Here is a 21,137-nt window from a genome sequence, read left to right on the forward strand (position 1 = left end):
GCCTATGTTTCATGTCTATCTTTAAAGTGAGTATGAAGTAAAATGTAATAAAAATCAGAGCTGAAACAATTAGTCAATTAATTGACAGGAAATGTAATTGTGATGGTGTTTCCCTTTTGTGTGACGTTTTATAGACCAAATGATTGTATGTCGATAAATGGGGAACACAATCGTCAGATTTATCGCTAATTAAAATAATCATTAGTTGCACACTTTGCAAGGATAATAACAAAGTGAAACCACTTTTTAATCCATCCAGATGTCTGTACTTGCTGGCTTAAAGGTTGTTGTTTTTTTTATATGAAAATGTAATGTAACCCATGAAGTTCATCCCCACAATAAAACATAAATGGGATCACCCCTCAGGCATTTTCAGATCACCTGTTGAGCAGTTTTTGACTCCAACCGCAGCACCTCTCTTTCCCTCTCATCTCCAAATCCCAGTTATCAGCCTGGATCGCATTGAGAGGAGCTATGCAAATGACTGGGAAGGAAAGGCCAGATCTAATCTTAAGGTTTATTCTAATTAAAAGCGATTTACTTTCCCCGCCATTCCCTTGGAGGGAAGCTTAATGTCCTGTTCTCAAAGGAGATGGCATCCTCAAACTCAATTAGGTAGGAGAAGATGCACTTGGGTAAAGTTTACTCTGGATGGGGCTGCTTAACATGCAGCGGAGGGGCACGCAGTGAAACCTTTAGACTTGCACAAGGAAAGGACAGAGAAAAGTCAAGGTTAAGGATTGTCCCGAGTCGTTCCACCTTGTGTTTGTACGGGAGAATTTGACTGTTTAATGTGTTCTTGCTCACTGTTAAAACTTCGCATCCAATTATTATTTTTTTTTTTAGATCCCTGCAATCCATCAAAATAAAACTTTCAAGGATTGGAACTTTCAACAGGTTTACTTTAAACTGATTTTCTCAAACATGTTTGATGAGTGTTTTTTTAATTGAAAGTGCTGCTTGGCAGATTGAATTGTGCACCAAGATGAGAAATGTAACCTAAAAACTTCACAATGTATCTATGCTCACTGAATACTGAAATTAGATTTAGAAGTCTCTTTCAGACGTTTTTATCCAACATTTAACTGGAGCCTGAACTCCAGTCAGCCACTCTGCCAACTTTGACCTCTCAATGTATGAAAGTAATGAAATCCACAACATGGTAGAATAGATATAAGAAAAAGACCGTAGGTTTGGTTTTAACATTAGTAGGGGCATTTATTTTCCGTTGCCTAATGACAAATATACAGTTGTGCTCTGTAGATCTCTTCAAATCATAGACCTTGTTATTGCAAAATGTTTGCTTCATGTATTTGCTACCCCAAAACAGCACTACCATAGCTTTTTTTTCTTCTGATTTTAAAAAGTCATTTTATGTTTCATTTAATTCATGTCAATCAGAGACTAAAATGCATATCTAACATTCATGACATAATTTTAAAAAGTCAATAACCAGTAGGTCTTGTTCCTCTGCATTAATCAACTGTCTATGCTATAACTCATTGTAAAATATCATCTGATAGTACGTCTCCTCACTGTCGTTCTGTTTGGGCTACACAACTCCAGCTAATAAAATGGTGCACTGTACCTTTAAAACATCTCAACAAAGGCCAGTGGTATTTATTTTTCAATCAACTTGTGACTAAAAGTTCTTGGGGTGACTAATTGTTCAAACATATCCGATACCAATATCGTGACTTAGATAGCGCTTCCTAAACGATACCTTTTTTTTTTTTTTCTACCAATTTTATGAAACAAAGAGAAATGAAAATTACACATTATGGCACAAATCTTTTTATTTATTTTTCGGCTCCTACTCTGTGACCCCCAATTTCCACCGGTTGCGGAACGTCTGCGGATCCGCTCTGGAACGGCGGCGGAGTCATTAGGTTTCCATTAAAGTCGGTGTGTGTATTTCCACTGGCTGCAGAACGGCTGCGGAACGGCTGCGGAACGGCTGCGGAACGGCTGCGTTCTGACTCCGGCGATCGGCAGCCCTCCATAGCAGAAACGCAGAGCTTCGATTTTTGCCGGACGCCGCAGAGCTCCGCAGCAATTCAGCACACGGCAGACAGTGTGGGACTGGAAGTGGAGCAATCAAGCAAAATAAAATATCCGGTTCATTTTCAAAATAAAATCCACCTGCAGTCGTTACACAACAAATCCACACCTGGTGGGTATTGACGGACGGCGGAGCACGGAGCCGACACGCAGCGGAGCCGGTCCGCGGACCTTCTGCATTCGGTGGAAGTCCCCAGTGAGCGCCGTCTCTGTGCGTAACGTAGAGTTTTCCCAGCGTCTCTCTACGACGTGTAACTCTCTACGACAGCCAATCGGCAGCTTTATTAGATCTTGGTAGAAGCATGCTGCATGCTTATTGGCTAGCTGACGAGATCTACTCCTTAGGTATTGAAATTGGGTATTGAATGATGTGTCATTTTTCGATACTCGGTACTTTATAAGTGATTCGGTCGGTGCCTAAAAGGTATAGCCCGTTACTATGACATCACCGGTCCATGTGTCACTGCTTGTTCGACAAGCCTCTAATATCAGGATTCTCCTGATTCCAATCAGGAGTTAGTTAGTGTTCACATCTTTAATGTTGTTACTATGATGCTTTGCCTTTTACTGAAAAGGATTACGGACCTCTGGTCACGACTCCTTCTCTATTATGTTTTTTGATCAATTGACTGGCTGATTATATCTGGGGCAAGGCAATTTATACACTTATATACTATACTATACTTAAATATTGTTTATGAATAAGAACTTTTAGATGTGTCAAAACGTTTGAAAAAAAGAATTTGACACCGGTGCCATTTTTTTTGTCTCTAATCCATTATCTTTAATCTAATACTATATGATAGTCTTGATTACTGAGTGGGAGGCAGTTTACATTTGTAAATATAGTTGTTTGCATATCTCTGATTTCATACCGTTGATGTTCACTGAACTGTTTCTTTAATTTAATTTATGAAACCTATTTAGATTACGTGGAAACAATGTTTAACATGTAGATAATGAAGCATTATATTTTCAGTATCAAGACTTATTTATATGGTGTCGTTTGCCTGAACAATTAATTATAATAAGTTGATTATATAAGAAATAATGAGGTTTCTTGGAACAGATAAATAAATAGTGTTTTTGGTGACCCTTAACTCTGTTACATTTTAGTAGCATTCCCCTGTGCCCTCATCACTTTTTATTCGCTTTCAAACAGGCAGTTGCATAATCTTTTTTTTTTTTTTTTTTTTATGGTGTTGAAGCAGCCTGCCAAATAATGATGTGATCTAACACCTCCGCTGCAGCACACTCTTCTCTCAACGAACACGGTGATATTTTTTTCAGTGCACAACTGTCATTTAAATACAAAAATGAAAAAATTACTAACATCCTCCCTGGTCCTTGTCAATACAGTATCTGCTGCCAGAAGAATAGAAAGATCCCAATTTGGCGTCTGTTGATGCTGAATGAAAATGATGTAAATTCTACAGGAAAAAAACTTTGATATGTGAAAACCATAAAGGCTTTGAGGTGTGTGTGTGTGTGTGTGTGTGTTTGTGTGTTTGTTTTTGCAGTGGTTCACCTGCATCTTATATCTTTATGATACTAAGTGTAAGCAATTGTGTGGGTGTTGTATTTTTAACTTTCCATTTGACAATCTATGAAATAATGTATAATGTAATCCTTTAATGGTCCCACACCCAGTGAAAAGCAATGGAAAAATAATATATATATATATATATATATATATATATATATAATGCCCATTTCTTTTTATAGAGCAATGTGTAACACCCAAGAAATAAAAACATTTTACTCATAACATTTCAATGGAACATTTCTTAAACATCACTGTATAAAAAATATATATAATATGCCTTATCATAGCTTATCATAGATTATCATAGCAGAACTATACCAGACTTGCTGTGTGTGGTGATGAGACAGCACAACAGTTGATCGTCTCTTGTGGTGTTCTACAACCCATTGTTACTGTAACTTCTGTTCTAACACGAGTTAACGATTCAGTCTGGAAAATCCAGTCATCCGAGTCAAGTGCTGCTGTTCTTGTGCCTGGATTTGTCTTTGTTAAATCATTATTACCAGTTTTAGAACACCCGGAGTCACCTTATTACTGTCTAAAACATCATACCAATAGAATAATTTTAAAAACCTTTTTAAAGTAGAATGACATTAGATCCATCTTTTCGGCAACAGTTTGCAATGAAAAAATTTTGTTTTCCAATATTTAGTTTAGCTAAAAACGGTAATTGTTAACAGTACTACCTTTTTTAATATTGTTTTAAATATTGTGGACATTTAACCTGATTGGTTGTGCATGCTTTTAAAATATAACACATCACTTTTTTTGGTTACCATTTTGTTCAGTGAATCCTCAGAAACCTCTTCAAAACAACACCTAAAAATATGATTACCTTTGAACGTGTTTTTTGCGCACCTAAACACATAATGGACACTTAAAAGGTCTGAATTTGAAAATTGCAGTAGCCCCTGGGAAGTTCGTTGAGCCTAACATACTTTAAATGAGTGCTAAAGATGGCTCAACCATTGAGTTTAATGAAACAAAATTCTTAACAAGACATTGCAACTCAAACTTAACTTAATGAGCTGTTGTGATTTCTTCCACGTTTTAGAGATTTTAGAACCCAAAACTATCACCCCTTTCTCAAAGCCAATTATTAATTAGCATTGTGTGTGTGTTTTGGTGAACTCTGCTTACGTGCTCTCATATTCCAATTTCCAGTACTTTTGAAGCCATGGGAAGTTCAGCAGAGAGAACACATTGTTTTCTATTCAGAGAGAAATTACTGGTTTCCATTTTCATTTTTTACATGAAGTGTCCTAAAACACTATCTAACCTTAGCCGATAATACAGTACGTACTCCGTAATCATCATGCAGTTGAATGCAAACGAATATTATCGTGGTCAAAAAGAAGAAGAAATGTGTAAGATGCGCGGCTCTGGATTGTGTTTCCGTCATTCTCACTGTGAATGCTAATTGACAGGGTGAAATGTGGATTTCCTGTGCAGGCCCCTCTCATTGACACGGGCACCATTTACCGCTGTCACCCGCCCATCTCACCACCACCACCACCACCACTTAGTGAATAAAGGTCAGGCAATCAGGCATGTGGAAGGACAGCTAATTTGTCATCCCTCGACAAACGTGTCAGCGTCCGATCTTGTCCGCGGGGCTTGATACTGCAACAAGCCGTAAAGGTTAAGAGATTCAAAGAACTCCTTCCCTTCCCTTGCTCGCCCCGTCTCCATCTCAACAAGCAACATGCGACAGAGCAGAACGTTCAATTTTGGATTTGATACTGTGAGGGCTATGTGGTTTCATGGCTGTAACTCTTTAGTCTGTGCGCATGCCGTCCGCCTTGCTCAGTTCAATTCAACAGAAGCCCACAAGATCGAGACGTGGCTGTCTTGTACATGTCATTCTCAGCCAGTGCGCCACCCCTCCAGTTAGTTGAACATGATTTATACTGACGGTGACTGCGAAAAATTGCCTCAATAGGGTGATTGATTTTCATTCAAATCAACAAATATTGTATTCCTTTATTTTTTTATTAAAAATGAGACCAGCCATTTTAAATTTGGATTTGAATGCAGCGCAGATGCAGTCTTTCGAAGCAGTCTGTCGACCTAAGCATTGCCTTTGTGATTATAGAGGCATAACAAGACGTCCCTGTCGTCCCTGAATGCAATCCTAGTAGCCCGTTTAGTGAGGCCATCTACAGCCGCAGGTGTGTCCCCTTCTGATTCCCAAGAGTGTAAGTGACAGAGTGTAAGAGAGAGAGAGTGAGAGAGAGAGAGACTGAGGGAGAGACATGAATGAGTTGATCAGGTGAGTTCACCAGACGTGTGTGTGTGTGTGTGTGTTCATGTTTGTGTGTGTTCGTGTTCAGTCCGGGATAATGGAGAGTCAGGCTGACAGCTGCATGTCAGATACACTTAATGTACATCATTGCCTAGAATGACTTTAGCCTAACGCTGCACACAGTCCTGAACACACACCTGAGAAATTAGGTGGTTGGGGAGGGGGGGGGGTCTTAGCCTGGAAATCCAGACCCAAATCTGAAAGATTAAGGGTCTGGCACTGAGTAATAAAAATGGCCCAACTCGAGGAGCGGCACCAAGCATGCATTTGAAAATCTCACTGCACGCAATTGGATAAAACTACGACCAATCACAACAATACACGGGGTGACGTATCCAGAGCCCCGTACGCTTAGCTACCAGTGGAGCTAACTGGTAGATTAAACTGTCGTCATCTGTTTAGCTCGCCTCTGGCACATACACCGATGTGATTGGTGCAGCACGGCTACAAGGGCATAGTTAATGAGCATCATTACTGAATGCCTTAGTGATTCGCTGAGCACATTCAAATTGTGCTCTCGCGAGAACTCTGGATTTCCAGGGTAGGGAGTTCTTACGATATCACAAGATCATGCGAGAATTTGCAGGATCACGTAGCACACGAAAATCCATCTTGTCAGGCTTCAAGTAATGCGTCTGTGTGTGTCTGAACTACTGGCTTACCGAACCAGTCAGTGTCCGGTGAGGAGCTACTGGCAGCTACGGGCGTGGTTTAGGTGTGTGTGTGACGGCTGCGACTCTTTGTTCAAAACTCCAATAGTGGACATGATAGCGAGACGGTTCAACCAATCATATTGTTTTTTTTAAGTCCCAGCCATTTTCCAAACAGTTTCCAATAAAAGGCCTCTTCAGATGGTTCTGTATATTGAGCTTCAGTTGATTGCCGTTGCACCATGTGACGAAGCTCTCTATCAGTCCCCTTTACCGGAAAGTATTAGCTGGAATACATGTCAACATAGTGATAACTTCCATTTTACCAAAAACATACACTTAATACGTTTTTATTAAATCCCTTCCAAGTCTTCACTGCATATATTAAATGAGTCCGGGCCGACAGAAATGTAAACTGAAACTAACAGAAGGCAACTTCTAGTCAAAAACTTGATGTGGATTCTTCTCTACACAACTTTTATACATTTGGCATACCGTGATGCATATCAATCGAAGAATATCCTTATCCCCATTACAACACTGCTTTCCTCCACATTAGTATCACCCTTGTATGATAAACATTGACTGCAAACTTTTTCTAAACCCTCCCCTCCACAGCTTCTTTCTCTTCTCCTCTGAACTCTGTTTTTCCGTTTCTCTTTCACCTCTCAATCTTGCCTCATGTCTTCCTTGGCTCCCCTTCTCACCTTCACAGCTCCCCTCTCCTCTCAACCTCTACTTCTTTATGTCTTGCTCTCTCTATATATCCCCCATCTCCCCTGATTCATAGCCTGTCACTTATAAACTGCCATCAGGCCACCAAATGAAACCACACCGCTATATCTTGTATTGCCGTTATGTGCCGACGTCAAGTGTGCATTTAGCAGGGGGTTATGTGCAGGAATAAATATCTGCCTCCCTCTTAGAAACACAAACCCAGAGAGTTTGTTTGTCTGCTATAATCTATAGATAGCTGATGTACCACGGGGGGTGTCTCAGTTGCAAAGTCACTGCTCTGAGCTAATGTGACTGCAGGCTCTCCCGCAAAGTCTGTGAGGCGTGGAGTCGACTGGAGAGAGAGAGAGAGGGCGTAAAGAGAGGGGCGAGTTGAGTCGGCGAGGGAAGGTGGATGTCACGCTGAGAAGGCATCACGCTCATGTGTGAAGCCCAATCAGGCACACTCTGCTTCACTATGACGTGCGTGGTTTGTATGTATTCAGGATTAAAGCTGTTGCACACTCATTGCTGCATTTCATTATGCAGTACATTAAAGGTATCCAGTGGAGTTGATGAAACGGCGAGAGGAGGTGCAGAGCTGGCTCCTGGAAATGTTTGAATCACGTGTTCTCGGAACGCGAGCACAAAGGAAGCACAAACATCATCGACAGTTGTCGCAGGTGGAGGGTTGGCCGTTCTCTCACACTGATCCGTGTGGACCTAGTCTGTATCGATGACGTTTCATGTCCGGGACGTTTCATGCCGGCGGAAATTCCTGCCGGATGTCATTAATTTTCGGCTGGCTGTCCGACACCTTCCGCTTTCTTTGTGTTGGCATTCTAAACTCCGGTCGATTTATGAGGACTACGGTTAACTGCTCCTCAGATCTCTGCAGGGGTAAATCCAGACAGCTAGCTAGACTATCTGTCCAATCTGAGTTTTCTGTTGCACGACTAAAACAACTTTTGAACGTACACACGTTCCACCAAAACAAGTTCCTTCCCGAGGCTATTTTGCAGAGGTGTCGCCCGAGACGATTGTGATTGGTTTAAAGAAATGCCAATAAACCAGAGCATGTTTTTCTCCCATCCCGGAATGCTGTGTGGACTAGACGGACCCTCCCCACGCAGTGCTGTGGAGGAAGGTCTGGCAATGTGAGACTAATGTGGACCTGGCTACTTTTAATTCTTTTATTCATTAGCTGCCACTAAGGTAGCAGGGAGTCTTCCTGAGGAAACGAGGCGTCGTTTTCAAACAATGGCAGCATGTTGTCTGCAAAGCACCCGATGCAAAGAAATGTAAGCCCAGTCATATGACATACAGGGATAATCTCCAGAACGAAAAGGAACATTATACAAATTTAAACTGTCTAATAGTCCTTGAGTAACGGAACGTGTGTTCAACAAAACCCAGCTGGCTACATGGTAAATGCAGTTTCTGGCCAACATAATGCGGTCCAGGGCTGCAGCTAATGATTTTATTTTTTTTTTTTTCTTGATTGGTCGAATAATTGTTTGGTCCATAAAATGTCAGAAAAAAGGGAAAGACAATTGTCAGAACCGAAGGTGATGTCTTCAAATTGTCAAATTTGTCTGACTACTGTCCAAAACCCAAATCTATTCCGTTTACAATGTAATAAAACAGAGAAAAGTAGCAGATCCTCAGAAGGTAGAACCTGAGAATGGTTGATAGTGTATCTGCTAGAAGAAGAGTTAAAAAAATGAATCGATAGTTGCCAATTCATCTTCTGTCCATCAACTATTTGATTTTCTAATTGATTGATAATCAATTAATAGTTTCAGCTCAGATGCAATTATCTGTTAGTTTTCTTAATATTTGATTTCCCCCCCTGAAAATATATACAACAGCAAAATAAGCATAAAAAAGGACACAAATGAAAATACTTTTGAAATTTGTGCACTTTATGATGGATAAATTATCCAATCAATCCAATCCAATCCACTTTATTTATATAGCATGATTTTAACAAACAAGGTTTCCAAAGTGCTGCACAAAAAGATAAGACAGAATAAATAGATAACACAATAAAAGCACAACAAAAAGATGAGGTACCCAATATAAAGATAAAAAAATGAAATTAAAATAAGTAGAATAAATAAAAAAAAACTAAAATGCACTGCCCGCACACAATAGAAATATGCAAGTATACACATAACATCAAATTACACAGAATAACCAACAGCAAAAAATGTTTTGTTTGTCATATTAGAAGCCAAATAGCCTGATTGTGTTGCAGACTGTCTGCCTGCCCATTTGAAACAAATGTTCTGCTCCAGCACTAATGACAATGTGATCGACAGGATGTATTTGAATGTCAAAATGCATGATTGGCTGTTGATAGGTGATGTTGCCCAAAGGGTTCAACTGCAGCCATTTTCTCCACGCCGAAAGACCACGAAATGAGGCTATATGACTTTCTTGGGTCATCCAAAATGCATTGTAGAAAACCCACTTGTCAGGTTGCTGGCAGTATGAATTCATTATTAGCTATAAGCTGTTGTCCCAAAATAGTAATCTCCCCCCCCCCCCTCAGTGTGCCTATCCTTTCAGAAAATAGCCTTAGTAGAGTTGTTAGAAGGGGGGCTTTAGTGACTATGAAATGGTGACTAATTTGGGGTAAAGAAGCGTGGCCTTTGAACTTTGAACTGAATAAAGCTGACTGCGCCTGCTTCGGCACCCCTTAGGCCTCATTGTCAGCCTGCCAGAATGCCATCTTCCTCCCATCACTGAATGTAAAGCCGTGGAATACATCATGCAAATAATCAGGCTCCAAGCAAACACAAGCAGCGCTTTCCCCCAAAGGAAGAGGCAGCCGTCTCTAATGAGCAGGGTAAAATTGGAATATTCATACCTCTTTCCCTCCGCCGAAACGATTGAGTGATTCCCTCGTCTGCCCGTCGCTGCCCCCTCCCCCCTCCCCCCTTTTCATTCACCGTGCTGTCTGTCCTTCCCTCTCACCTCCATCTCTCTATTCCCACTTCTTCCTCTCCGCTCAATGTCTTCCTGGAATGTAGCGATAAACATGAATAGGCAGCCGGTTATGTTGACAGAGCCGTTCACAGATTACGCCCCTGGATCAGAGTCACAAATCTGCCAGAGAGGAGACGTTTGTTTGTGGGAGAATCAGTAATGAATGCAAAGAGGGAGTGGGGGAAAAAGAAAAAAACATTATTAGAAAGAAGTCAGAAACTTTACAAAAAAGAACTCCAAGAACAAGCCTGAAATGTCTCTGAATTTGAGAACTACAGCCCCCCACCCCACAAACACACACATACTGGATTTAGTTGTCAGAAGTGTTGTCAGAGTCTTGTCTCATGGCTCTGAGTCTCATCCCACTCAGACAATGGGAGGTCTAGTGGATGGTATTCAAAAAGGCCCACTCGCAAAAAAATTGTTTGTGTTTGTTTGGGTTTTAAATCCGATCACAGAGGAGAGCAGTGCCGTAAACTGAGCACTGAAACAAATAAAATAGTGGAAAGTGTTTCTCATTTAATTTCACCCTAAAGAAGACTTGATGAAAAATGTTGCTACGTCTGTATACCAGTCCTTCCAGAAAAATGCAGAGTTTTTTTGTGATTGTCCTTGATTATGCGGCACGTTTTCTTAAAAAATGCGATGGAATATGTGGGATATTTATGCAATTTTATTGCATAAATCGATGCATTTGTCAATGAAATTGCAGGAACTTGCAAAAACTGCGGTTTGATGAAAAAGAGAAAAAAAAAAAAAGTGATTCCCCCAACACCCTGCTTTGCGTAATTACGTCACTTCATAATGTTCCCATGGCAACAGGGGAATGTTCTGCTAAGATATATGTGACTTTTTTGCAACGAAAATGCGGGGATTATGAAGTTATGCAAGCATATTTTGCGCGGAAATCGTCAATTTTCTTTCAGCGAAAGTGCGGCGTATTTGAAAAAATGCGGCCCCCGCATAGATATGCGGACTTTGGCTGATTATGCATTGAATTATGCGATCGCATCATCGCGTTTTTCTGGAGGGACTGGTATACTGACCACAGACTGCATATATGCACTGTGGACAGGCCTGTAAGTGAAATAAAGAAAAATGTGAGGTAGTATAGGAAAAAGATGAACAGCATGATGTACCTCAAGACCAGGGGATGGATGATACAGGAGATGAGGGATTTTGAGAATGACCTAGAATAAGAGAATGATTATCCCTCCAACTCATCCTCCACTTAACCCTCCCTACAACTTGTTTTAGGTAACACACATGATCCAGATACAGTAGCACCTTAACAGTACCATATCTTTTTGCTTAGTTGAAATTGGGAAGTAGGCCGACACTAAACTATGTACCAAAATAGGCAGAGGATGCTGTGTGCTTTGATAAGTGGAAATATAAGAATATCAGAAAGAAATGTAAGTTGTCTTTATGTTAGAATTGTCTGTCTTTGGCAGCAAACTCTGCTACGCAATAGAACGGGACCTGAACCCGTAGGCGTCTCGGATCCTAGAGTTCAGGTGGACCCTTGAAGACCTAATGTATATCATGTTGCCTGCTTGCTTTTATGTAATATGCAGCTGCCAAAGCAAGCATTATGCTAATTTAACTCTGTACTGATATAACAGATTATATATTTTGAAAACTTTGAAATACTTTCCATTATCCTTGATGAGACTCCACTTTGCAAAGGAGATCCAGATATATACTTGGGAACTATACTTTTCCTACTGACTGATGTATCTTCTCCTTTTTTAATAATCTGTCCCGTGTGATCATGTACTTTCCCCCCCCCAATGCACCCCTCTCACATGGCCAATCTGTGGTCCCAACACACGCAAAGTGTTACTATTAATTGCGTGTTCTTTCAATGATCTAAGAAGCTCATTCTCGTGTTACAATCACCAAGGCATTCAGTTGTTTTCCAAAGTTGTAATGAGATGCGAGGTGGGCATCTGAAGGCAGGTGGTGTATTAAAAACCACATGAAATGGACGAAGGGCATTTGGGAGAGGGGGAAGCTGGCTGTGATAACGAGGGAACAGCGAGGGACAAGAAGGGTGTTAGTTGCAGGTCGAGTAGCCTGGAGACTGGGGATTAAAAATGGGCATTTTAATCAACTTGTGTGCAAAGAAAAAAAAAAGAAAGAAATCCAGCCGTTGATGCTGCTGTGTGAGATATCATAATTTTGTTGTGTTCAGTGTGTTCCAGGAGATCTACTGAGGAAACAATTTAAGCGACATGAGAAGCACCGAGTGACTTGATGCAGGAGGAAAGAGCTAATGCTAGCTTAGCCCCAGAAGTCCCATCCTCAAAGTGAAGCTATGGGGTTGACCAAAAAAAAAACTTGAATGATTTACTAGTAGCTAACATCGTAACGTAAGCTAGCTAACGAAGAACACACAAAAAACAAAACATAAATAAGACAACTTTGCAGTTACCACATACCCACACTTCCAGTCCCTGCGTCGAGCTAACACGCCAGGGACCAGTTTATCAACTAGGGCTTTCCCGAATATAATTTTTTTTTCATTCATCGACAGTGAATATTGGAAGCTCGTGTCTGCAAAGCCCTGCCCTTGGTGAAACCCAGAAATCAAATGAGAGGAGACAACGACAGCTTAACGCAGTAAAGACTCCCACACTGAGTTGAAATGGAAACCAAACGCAACAGGTGTGTTTCGGTTTGATTTAAAAGCATTTATTTTTAAGGATTCTGTTATTCTACAGTATCAAAAAACAACAAAAACTAATATCTGAATCCGAGAAGTCGAACAGTCCGGCCAGAAGAGACCACTGACATCAACCTCCGCTAAGACAGAGAACAAGCCGACTCCCAGTGCATTACAGTTTTACAAATTACTAGAAAGATTATCTTGTGTGTTGACTTTAAGGGAATGAGGCTGACATCTGAAATCATTGTTCAAAAAAAAAAAAGGCCTATAAAACCTCATTCAAGCACTGATGGAAATGTCAAGTTTGAGAATGAGAAAATATCATCCTTTTCTTCATGTTGCGGCTCGCTGTGCGGATTTACTTTAACAACTAAGTCACCAGCAAATAAGTCAGTGATTTGTGCCTTCTACCTAGTCTTCTAAATCGATGCGCTTTTGCTCTTGCTTGAAACCCATGTTCCGCTCTTGTAAAAATGTCCTTTGCCCGAGAAGAATAAACACAAATTCAATCCTTTAACTGATTTCACAGAGTAAAGAAAGGACATGACTATTTCGACATATTTCAAACATGTGCGTCATGAAAGTGTTTCCTGGCAACGTCACAGTCCTTTTGAGAATGCAGGTCAAACGGTTAATTTTAAAATCTGTCTTCTCCGAAAAAATGTTAAATACATTTGCTAACCACAGTCACCCTGACCAGTTCTGACCGCATGGTGGAAAATAGACTTATGGCAGCAACCACTGATTATAACCTTCAAGTCCTTGAGTTGTAGGGTTTGTGTTTGGATTGGCTCGGGAAACTTATGTATTTAATAACATCCATGCGGGAGAACAGTGTTTTTGACACTGCTGCGGATGAATATGGAGATGATAAAATTATCTCGCTGGGGTTCTAGATTGTCGATTTGAATTGCAAAAGGTAATTTTTTTTTTTTTAACTATTGCATTGGAGAATCTAATTGTTTGTTTTAAATATCATTGGGTCTAGTTGGGTTGGGCAAGTCGGCTATACTCACTGAAAATAGCAGATATTGTGGTGAATTAAACAGTTTTGTGTTGGTGTGGCATAAAATACTGTAGGTTTAATTTAAGATTATGGCTCATACTAGTCACTATCCATACTTGACTCTGCACTTGATCCCCTGTTTTATCAGTGCTTTGGCTGCAATCTTTCAGCAAGAACAGGTTTCAAGCTACCCACTGTTAAATATGTTATTTGCTACGAAAATGTTGAGCAAATAAATGATGTTTTATGACCATCAGTCATAACTAAAATTAAATGTCTAATGGTTTTCTTTGCCTTCTCAGCAGTGTTACACTCTTCCACAGTGGTGATGACATCTCTCATCTATTCCTGGCAGAACAGAAGGTGCTACTGTACATACAAATTTGAATACATTTGATTGGTGGGATGTTTGTTGCCAGGCTGCAAAGTTGGATGTAGATGAAAAGCACAACATGCAGACGTTCTCCTTAACTTTGATCAAGTATTTGCTTGCCTTCCTCCCACAACGCATTTTCTTTTGTATCATTGCCTGGAGGTTACTTCTGATCAGATTTGTTTTGCATAAATGTGTAACAACATCGCTGCATCCTTGATTTCTCAGATTGAGCGCCGTCTCCCGTCTCCACTAATAACGGCGTGTCTCTCTTTATGAACGATCACTAATATGTTAAATATGTAAAACAGTTACTCTCCTGTTTAGCGACAGTCTGCGCAGAGCATGTTTTTATCCCACATCACATTTGAAAGTAATGTGCTAAATGGCATTGATTTACACAATAATTTGATGTCAGTTGGCTTATATTTAATCATATACATTGAAGTCTGATTAGGGCTTGGTTAACCAAGAGGAAGTCTGAATTCTTAAAGGCATGTACCTCTTTTTAGAGAGATTGAAAAAGAAGTAAGAGGGGGAGGGAGATGGGGGGATGACATGCAGCAAAGGGCCGCAGGTCGGATTCAAACCCGCGCCGCTGCAAAGGATTCAGCCTACGTGGGGGCGAACGCTCTTACTGGGTGAGCTAGAGGCCACCCCAAACAGCGTGTTTTTTACTGCTCTTACATAAGTTGCTGCCATTAGCATACCCAGCTAACTAGCATACAACCAGTAACTGAGCACTTCCGAGGTCAAGGAGCATATCATTAACTGTGTTTCATTTATTTACAAAAGCCCTGTTCACAACTACATGTCGCATATACACTGTGTAGTTTGTAGGTACGGGATCCTATAAGAGTTTAGGCTAACGTTAGCAGCTCTGTCCATTATTAGATTTGGGGAAGTTACACTCCAGCAAACCCCAGCCAACGTTATCCATTATGGTGTTTTCGGTTGCTAAACACTGGGGCTAACTATACGCTGCAATACAAGAACAAACCTGTTTCTTTATTTCTATGTCTTTTACATGGATCATCAACTGCTGTGGATGCCTGGGACACACAATCTCTATTTTATTTAGAACAATATCATGTTTGTATCCCTCAAGTGTATATTTAAGACCCCTTTTTTACAAAATGTTCGTCTTATAAACGAGTCAGGATAAGAAATTAAAAAAGTCAGCCAACTTAAAGCTAAAGCTTAATAAGTTGCTAGCTACAGCAGATCAAATCTGCCAGTGACAGTGGTCATTTTAGCTGGCATCGACGGTTGCCAGTTAAAAATTCGAAGCCTATTTTTTTCTAACTGTTTGACCCTCTGTTTCAAGAAATTCAAGTAAATTCAAGAAATAAATCTGCTACATTATCTGCATATGTAGCTAGCAAGTTGTCAATTGTGGCTAGAGTAGCCGTTATGAATAGCAGGATAGCAGAGCTAATGTAGGGACGTTCCTCATCCTGCCTGTCCCTTTATTACACTACATGGCCATTATTTGTTTATATATTGTGTTTATTTGAATGGTACAGGCAGTTGTTACTGCATTTCTATAATTTGAGAAGCAGGAACATGACATTTCTTTCAGTAGGCGAACAGAAAGAGCTTATGCCAGTTCTCTCTAAGCTGTACTGGTCTTAGTGTTGAAAGTAAAAAATCCCACGCACAATGTATACTGCTACGTGCAGCCAGGCAGGCAGGCACTTTTAAGAGGAGAATGACCACAAGGTTTTATCCTGAAATTGTTAGATGAAAAGATAGAAGAGTAATTCAACTATTTCCTATTTTATTCTTTTCGGTCTGGTCTTTTAATATACTCTGCCGACACTCCAAATGTCTTCTTGTCACACATAACGAAATGAAGTAAACTGTCACTAAGTGGAATAAAAAAACTTGTTAGATTTAGGTATTTACATGTTTTTTATTTTATTTAATTTTTTAAAGATTGATTAGGACAATGCACATTAATCAACATTTCTGTAAATGCACCAGTTTTAGTCAGATGGCCAATTTTTAACTGTAGTCCTAGTTACCTAGCATGTAATGTCTTGCATGGTGGGAGGAAAACCACGCAAACACGAGGAGAACATGCAAACTCTGCCCAGACCGGTGATCGAACTCTGCAGTGCCAAGTTGCTGTGAGTCACGGTGCCGCCATTCTTCAAGAATTCTTCTTGTTTAAGCGGTTGAAGATGGATGGACATGCTCATTTCTCGACTGCACTCTTTTCTGTTTGATAGTCAAAGCAGTGTTGGGAGCAGGATAATCACATTATATTTCCTGCCTTCTCACACAATGGGGACAATGACCAATAAAACATGTATAAAGGAAAGACAAACGAAGCTTTAAAAGTAGCTAGATAGACTAAAACGCTTACCTACATTTGAAGATTGAATTCTTAATTTTTTTTTTTTTCAAATACAGCATTGGACAAAACAGTGTTAAAATATGCACAGAAAAAAAGGATCTCAGCCATAATTATTATTAAAAGCTGGTATGGAGTTAAGTTTATCTGCGATGCCTCTGGTTATTTGCCCAAGTCTTGCAGAGTTATGTCCTGATCAATATCTATAGGAGCCATAGAGTTAGAGAGTTAGAGTAGAAAAGTAAACCACATAAAGATACAGTCTGTATTAGCAACCGAGTGTAACCGTAAAAAAATTCTCTGAATTTGGACTTTGTATGTGAGGTGGGTGTTAAGACAAACAAAAGCATTGACTTGCTTTACATTTTAGGTTAAATTAGAAAAAAAGATGTTAAAATAGCACCCGGGGGCAGAGATGATGTTCCTTGTTCTAAAAAAGACCATTCATGTGTTTTGATATGAGTAAAATTGGCTTCTTGTGTTCAAAACGGCAATAGCCTTGAATGGGATATTTGCAACCATAACAGCACACTTGGGAGTACAAGCCATACTGCTACAGCAAGGATCTCATTAGATACCTTAAACTTCTGCAAAATAAGTCTGTGAAGCAAAGTGAATTACTTTAACTAATTACCTTTTACAATAACTCTCCCCAAAAGTGGTTAACACACAGTGCCGTTGGTAATATGCCATTCATTCACCAGCATAGATCCAGTTCCAGCTGATGTATCGTACCTGGTACAGTAAGTAGTCCATGCTAGTGATTAGTGCAAGATTAATTTTTTGTCCTCTGGTGTGAAGCCATTTATACTGATTTAGAAAAGGGCTAGCGGTAGATACTCACCACGGACCTATTGGCAGCTAGCTAGATGGTTATTACTAATCTAAAGGCACCCGCAGGAGGGGAAAAAAAGGGAGTGGATGTGTGAGTCTTTCTGCATGCGCGCGTGTGTGTGTGTGTGTGTGTGTGTGTGTGTGCGTGTGTGTGCGTGCGTGCGTGCGCGCGTGCGTGTGTAGTGGAAAGGTTGAGACATTGCAAATGGGTCACACTTATAAGATGTGGGGGTCAACAGCAAAGATCAGCTGGGGTCAAGCCTGTAATGGGAGCCATTTTTCATAGGTCGCATTTCTCATCCCGGCCCCGGAGGTAGTGGCGGGAGCGAGGTAGTAAACTGCAGAAAAATGGCATTTCAATGTGCGTAACCTCTCGCCTCGCAACGTCACCTCTTGACAGGGAATGGCAGGTCCTTCTCATCTCTCTCAGGCTGGCTCATATATATCACTCTTGCCCACCTCTCCATCCCGGGAGACGGAGGCCCGAGAGAGTGAGAGGAAGAGTGCGGTTGATGTGGGTGGACTGCTCTTCAATCTAGCAGCTACTCAACAATCAGCAGCACATCTTTCAACAGCCCTAAAAGTCATGTTGAACCGACTGACACACATGCACACGTGATATGGATGAATTGTAGATGACAGCCGCTGAGCTGCCTCGAACATAAAGAAAAAGGCACATTGACTCCCTTCGTGGCGAATCGTTCCAGCACTTAGACCATGCCGGCCAAGATGAAAAGGAGAGGAGACTGCAGTGTTATCCTCTGCAAAGCAAGACAGTGCAGCCACTTGGTGGCACTATCAGCCAAAATCAATGAGAGAAAACAGAAGGGAACATGTCTGGATGTAACAGATAGAGCTGTATGGATATTCTCTTTCCATAACATAGCATCAACAACAAATATTCTCAACAGAAGGCATAGGAGTATCAAAATAAATCATGTGCTGTAAACATCTTATTAAAGATGAATATTTCAGTTTTGGGGCTGCTGTGAGAGCAGTATGGTCTGCCAGGAACGCTGTGGGTAACTTCACGTGAGGTGGGTATAGTGAGGATAGGGAGGCTGTGCACAAACGCCATGTGCATACACATGCAGTGAATGCATTCCTCGCGTGATGTGATGAAAAAGCCCTTTGTGTGCCAGTGCTCCTTTCACTTTCAGGCTCTTGTTACTGGCGAGGTGGCAATTAGAAGTGGAACACTTCTGAGCACAGAGGGGGAAGCTAGTTGTGATTCAGATCGTGCTTGAGCCTAAATGTCATTGGCCAGAGTGCAGCAGGTTAATTGAAGGCGTCTTGTCATCGTGGCCTGCCTCACTGAGAGAGTTCTGGGAGAGAGGAGAGGAGGTTGACCTGTCCTAAAATCTGATTGGCTGCGCCATTGCCCCCGCCTCTTAACTCTCACATATTTGCTTCTATTCTCACCTTCCCGCTGTGCTGTTCCATAATGATCCAGGGCATATGCGTTCATTATTAGCATGAAGGTGGAGTACCACAATCTGAATGCAGAAAATGTAAAAGAAAAAAAAAAGGAAAAAAAATGTACCCATAAATATAATTTCTTTGCCTATCCAGACTAAAAGCATGAACACTTAGTTCATGTTTGAATTTCTCGTGCAGAACGATGTATGTGCAGAGTTTGCCACAAGCTCATGCTGTTTTCGATTTTAAGATTGTGAATTGAATATATTTAGGTGTTGGAATTGTTAATTGAACAACAAAAAAACTATTTCAAGATGTCACCTTTGGATCTGGGAAATGTCTCTATCACTATTTTCTGACATTGTGTAGATACAGACTAAACAATTAGTAGATCAATACTGAAATAATGCAGACCAATCTGTGTCGTTCTTAAATACTCTTGGCGTGTTTCTTACAGCAGAATGTCATTTTGCAAGTAAATATTTGTCTATATAGATGATATTTTACTGTGTGATACAGCAGGTCTGTTTTTTATTTTTATTTTTAAATCTCAGAAAGATTTGTGTAGAACAAATAGAACAATCATTTCAATTCTAAACCAATTATTAGTAGGGCTAATGTGTCTCCGCTGCAGTCGGTGTGTTTTGTAGTGTAGCTCATTCTGTTCATCAATATTCATTTTCTCATCCTTCTTTGCCAAAAGCCGGAGGCGTCCAGCACAGGTGTTTAGTGAATAACACAGAGGACAACCGGCTAACTGCAGCAGAAACAGGAAGTTGCTGTAATGACTGCCGTCCCTAGTGCACCCTGGGTAATAATCAGCACTCGTTTATCATAATAGCAGGTAAATACTCAAGTAGTGCTCGCAGTAGGGCGCAGGCGGCAGCGGCAGCAGCGGCCCACAGTAATTTTTCACTCGTTTTTATTAAGTGAACAGGCAAACCCGGTCGTTCTCTGTGGCTTGTTAGTGTTTACAGACGCGGCAGCAGGAATGAAAAGGGCAAGTCGTGGCAGCCTAGCCAGAAACAGCCAGATTCAAACTCAGGTCAAAGTACACGGGTGGGTGCATGAGTGTAGTCAACCATCAGGGGTCTGCATTAGCTATTCATAAGGTAGTATTGTTTACAACCCTGCTTTTGCTGATTGCTTGTTGAGAGGGCGGGGGACCAAAATCAACAGTGCTATATTCAGCGCGTCATAATTTAATAACAGGAAGTAAGACGTTATTGCCGAAGAGAAGAGGATGGTGTTGCCCGGGCTCTCGCTGCCCGGCTATGAAATGTACAAAGCCAAAAGCCCGAGGCAAAGTTTCTCTTGTGTGCTTGCCATCTCAGTGAAGAAACTCTGAGATAAGACAAATGGTTCAAATGACCTTTTGAAAAGATCACCATCCCTCCGTTCGCCTGAGAGAGGGGAAAGCAAGAGGGAGAGAGGAGAAAGCGAGGGGGGCTATATTTCTATATAGTGAGAGATGAAAGTGGATTCCCAAACTGCGCGAGTGTGTGCCCTATTCGTCTTCCCCCTCCGAATGCTTTCTGCTCCATTTAAACAAGTTTATTTGTCTCTGTCGAGGACTCAAGTGAAGCAGCAGAAGCAAAAAGGGGAGGGGTAACGGACAACTCTGATGGTTTCCCTTTCATTACTCCGTTGAAATGAAGAACTTAAGTTGCCGCTCACTAGGAGTACAGAGGGTGCTACTCAGCCGGCCACACGGGCCTTTCACGGTGCTCATTACAGTTCAGTCCGTATACTGTAGCTAGCTCTCAGTTGTACGCCCACTCCCCACAGGCCATTCATCTATGTTTGAAATTCCATGATTCTTCTCCGGCGTGAGCGAAGACATCCTGTAACAAAGCTGTCGTGAAGAGTTGACAGATGTTTAAAGACTGCAAAAAAAGATTAAGGTGGAAGTAAGTGCAGGCTTCATTTCAATCTCTTTTTTTTTTTTTTTTTTTTTTTTTTTTTTGGTGAAAGGTGTGCACATTTGGAATATCTACTGAAAGCATAGTACGTGAGGGAAAGCTTTTATGTGCGTGAGAACCACTTAGACAGGCAGACACTACTGTTCATGAATCAGCTCAGTTCTCCTCTTCATCCCTATTACATACAGTGTGTACCCAGTGCTCTAACATGCTCTTATCTTCAAGTCAAATAGTCTTTCACTGCTCTACTAGGTTTTATATCTTTTTTCCAGTGATCTTTCCA

The 21,137-nt window shown here is 40.9% G+C and overlaps 1 long non-coding RNA gene across 4 annotated transcripts in view; it reads left to right on the top strand.

Annotated features, from left to right (window-relative positions):
• The window catches only part of LOC120553790, a 198,056-nt gene that overhangs the window by 87,773 nt on the left and 89,146 nt on the right, over positions 1-21,137 (top strand). Inside the window, exon 4 of one of the 4 annotated variants that reach the window (XR_005638205.1) lies at positions 12,810-12,940. The exons of the other annotated variants lie outside the window; for them this stretch is intronic. This is a non-coding gene — a long non-coding RNA (uncharacterized LOC120553790). The remainder of the gene's footprint in view (positions 1-12,809; positions 12,941-21,137) is intronic. 4 annotated transcript variants of the gene reach the window in all.

Source organism: Perca fluviatilis, chromosome 23, assembly GCF_010015445.1.
Source record: "Perca fluviatilis chromosome 23, GENO_Pfluv_1.0, whole genome shotgun sequence".
Lineage (NCBI taxonomy): Eukaryota > Metazoa > Chordata > Actinopteri > Perciformes > Percidae > Perca > Perca fluviatilis.